A 4,062-nucleotide genomic window follows, 5' to 3' on the forward strand; every position below is an offset into this window, starting at 1 on the left:
TTTACCTAATGTATGTGGTTTATGTTACNGTTTTTGCAAGGAAACACTAATTTTAATTCACTGCCTCTCTTTTGTTGGTAATTGCAGTGAGCACTTGGAGTTCTTGAAACAAGAGTTTCCAAGATTCCGCAAGGATCAAAAGTGGCTCACGGACAAGCAAAACAAGACATTTGCTGACTGGGTGAAACAGAAGGCAAGTTCCAAACAAGTGATTTGTTATTTTTACATATAAACTTGTAATCTAAAGTTGTATCTTAATTAATTGTTAATGTGTTATGATATTGTAGGTTGCTGACCAAATGAGTGAATCAACTGCTAACATCCCTGAAATTGTGAGATGGCTTTCAGATAAGTCGAGCAATGAAGTTCTTAGTTACAATGGCTATAAAATAAGTGGAACTCTATATACCACAAAGGGGAAAGATGATGTCTGATCGACACAAAACAGTGGTGTGTACTTGGTGAGTGCATGCATTTTACTAAAGTTCATTGTGGACAGATTTCAATTGTCATGCTAAATTTTAATGAAGTTTGCAGCAACACATTTTAATTGTGATGCTAAATTTTAATTTTGTGAACAGATTGAGTTGAAGGAGAAGGTTTCTACTGGAGAAACTAGCCTAAGTGGGTATAATGATGTCTTGGAGAAGGCTTTGGGGAAGGAGCATGGTGGCCGAGTGCGAGGGGTTGCCGGCTTTGTCAACCCAACAACCACCTTTCACCTCCCTAGACGTACCAGCAGACAAAGCATAGAAGAAACGATTAAAATCAGCCTGAAAAAAGTATTGGCTGAGCAAACGACAATGATCATAGAAGAGACAAGGAAGAAAACAATTGAAGAAAACAATGCATTTTGGGCCATGAAGTTTGAAACTTACAAGTCACAGTTTGTTCCAGTTAATTGTAATGGGGGACAAGCAGGTAGTAGTCCAGTTGGACTAGAGAAGCCCATCCCACCTGTTTCTGGGCAAGCTAGCTGTTCAAACACCGCTGATCTCTTTGAAAATGATATGCATGACCAAGTGCAAGCCCCCAATGCACAAGCTGAAATTGAAGAAGTCACTGGGAAGAATATCAAAGGCCAAGTCGAAGTGAATGGCCAAGTGGAAGGGAATGACGAACCTGGGGTGAAGTCAACCTTAATTTTCAAGTGTCTTGAAGCAATAGAGGTGAACGAAGTTGCTAAAAAGAAAACTTCAAACAAGAGGAGGCGGTGCGAACCCAAGTTTACGCAACCTGAAGAAGTGTTTAGTCAGGAGATAGCAGAGACTGATTGCAAGGCAGCCGAGGAAGATGTACTTCTGAAAACCAGTGATGCTGATACGCAAATTAAACGACCAAAGGTATCAAATATTGTTGCCTAAACTTTTTTATTCCTTGAGTAAGATATATAGCAAAGCATTACTGTTTAACATGTAAATTCTGTTATTACTACATCTCTCAGGTAACTTGTGAGGAAGTTCCGGTGATGTTGGCATTAGGTTCACTTGATAACATTGTAGCTACACACAACAATGAAAACTGATGACCCAGATGAACTTTGTCATGGTTATCCATTAGGGGACCAAAATGTACGTGTCTCGATAGAGATAGCAAAGCAGGAGTACGCCAAAGTTCCATTTCCTGTGGGCGATGATATAAAAACTGTTAGACAAGCCATGGGGAGTTGGATAGCTTGGCCGGACCATCTTGTTATCTATACACCTGTCTCACCATTGGAGGTAAGTATTATTAGAATTGTAATCCAGTATTTCATAAGGTAGGTTGAAAAAGGGTACAAGTTTATGTCATTGCAAGATTAGAAAACCTTATATATTGTCTGTTTATGTGTAGCAACCTCAGAAGAAGAGGGAAAAGAGAGGGGTACCTGTCGAGATTATTGACCTGAAGGCAGATGCACTTAATGCACCAATCCAGTTGAAGATGTTGTGCATGTGGGGTGCAGATGAGCTCAAAAATGATAAGAGTCTTGAGTTTTTTATTGAGCCTGAGGTGTTTGGATACACTCGGAAATCATGGATATTTGATTCTGATTTGCACAGAATGGCAAGCATGACAGAGATCATTGGGAACTGCATAGTGGCATATCAAAGGTAATATTTGCTGTCAAATGGACTATTCTTGGTGTATCCATGTGAATTTGGTTGCTGATTAGAATCTGGATGTTATATTGGGTTTTTAGGTACCTATATGATGTCCTGAAAAACACCAAAATGCTGGATATGATTGCCTTTGTTGACCCTGCTATGGTTGGAGAAAGTTGTAGAACAGTAAGGAGTAAGGCTGAACACTTCTGTGCTAGGTTCATAACCTCAAAACCTGGACAGCTTTTCATGGTGCCATATAACTCAGAGTAAGTGGCTATAACTCAGAGTATTTTTTATTTTTTTATTTTATTCATGAGCCTTATTTGATCAAAATCTGGTAACTTTGTCATACAGTCAGCATTGGGTGCTTACTGTTGTGGAGCCGGAAAAAGAAAATGTGTATTACATGGATCCCCTGAAGAGGTGGTTACCTATAGCCTCGGCAGAATGGAAGTCTGTTATCAATAGGTAACTTGTAACAAAACTATATATGCATGCACCGAGATTTATGGAATAATGTTTTCTTCTGGTTCAGCTTTTCATGATGCAGTCTCATTGTGTTTGGTTTATGTTTTAGTGCAATAGCCAAGTATAATACAGAAAAGGGCAAGCCAAGCCTAAATGCAGTTTCTTGGAAGAACCTTGGGGTATGTAAATATTGCTTTAATTTGTTGGATTTCTGGATTGTTTCTTATCAAGTGTACGTACTTGGATTAGGGTATGACAATGGTGGTGGAATTTGAAAATTGAAAATCAGTTATAGGTAATTTTTTTTTTTTTTTAACAACCTTGAAAAACTGAAAGAAATATTTCAAACGCAAGAGAAAAGCCACAAAGCTCTTATCTAGTTGAAGGGTAGCATGTATAGTGAGCCCAAGATATTGAGATAGTAAGTAAAACTGAACACTTGTACTATATTTGCTAAAGGTGTGTAATCTGTATAAGATAAACATTTTCATAAACACTTTGGTTGCTTTCAAGAGCTTGATATTATCAAATTGAACATTTAAGAAACTTGAGCATAGTTTCAAAATCAGTTGTAGTCAAAACTAAAGAAACACTTGCTGAATTTGATAAGATAAAAAGGCTGAATCTGTTTCATGATATACACAGCCAAAAGATGTAGTTTATATACAAAATACTTCCACCACCTGGTATCAGGCTAACTGTTCAAGTATGAATATAAATTGATTTTCTGCTTCTAGGGTGTTCCTCACCAACCCGACCACATTCAGTGCGGCTTTTATGTCATGCGGTTCATGCGAGCTATCATACATGATCAGGATCACTCTTTTGTGACAAAGGTACAATCAACTATTATTTGTGTTTGTGTTGGGAATCAGATTTTCAGGATAATGTCATATTCATGTCTAACTTTAACATTATGTTTTTCAGTGGGACAGGAGAAACAAACTTGTCTACACCCAAGATGATTTGGATGTGTTAAGGAATGAGTGGGCAAAGTTCATCATCAGCAAATACTTGTAAGGTGCATGATTTGGTCTGTTTTGGTGAACCTGGTGCTTTCTATATGTATGTGGTAGTACTTTGCTTTTGAACTTGGTATTTCTATATATTCGGAACAGCTATATGGTACGAGTACGTACTTTGTGCATTTTTCATGTTGGAATGCTTTTGAACATGTAAGACTATCTAGGAGCTTAACTAGTTGCTTGTTTTCAGTTTATTATTCAGCTGTAATGTTGTTTGTGGAAGCTTGAATGATATATATGGAAGTTGAAATCCAATGTTTTATGATATCAGTTAGGGCTGGGCACAAATCCCGTAAATCCCGGTCCCGTCCCGATCCCGGCGGGATTTGAAACTAAAAACACCGGTCCCGTCCCGTCCCGTCCCATTAGTGAAACAATGGGACGGGACGCGAGATTGAAATTTTGAGTCCCGTCAGGCCCGTCCCGTCCCGTCCCGTCTAACTTTTAAAATTCATAACTAATTGTAGAAAAATTATTTTTGA

The sequence above is a fragment of the Fragaria vesca genome, linkage group LG5, assembly GCF_000184155.1.
Source record: "Fragaria vesca subsp. vesca linkage group LG5, FraVesHawaii_1.0, whole genome shotgun sequence".
Classification (NCBI taxonomy): Eukaryota; Viridiplantae; Streptophyta; class Magnoliopsida; order Rosales; family Rosaceae; genus Fragaria; species Fragaria vesca.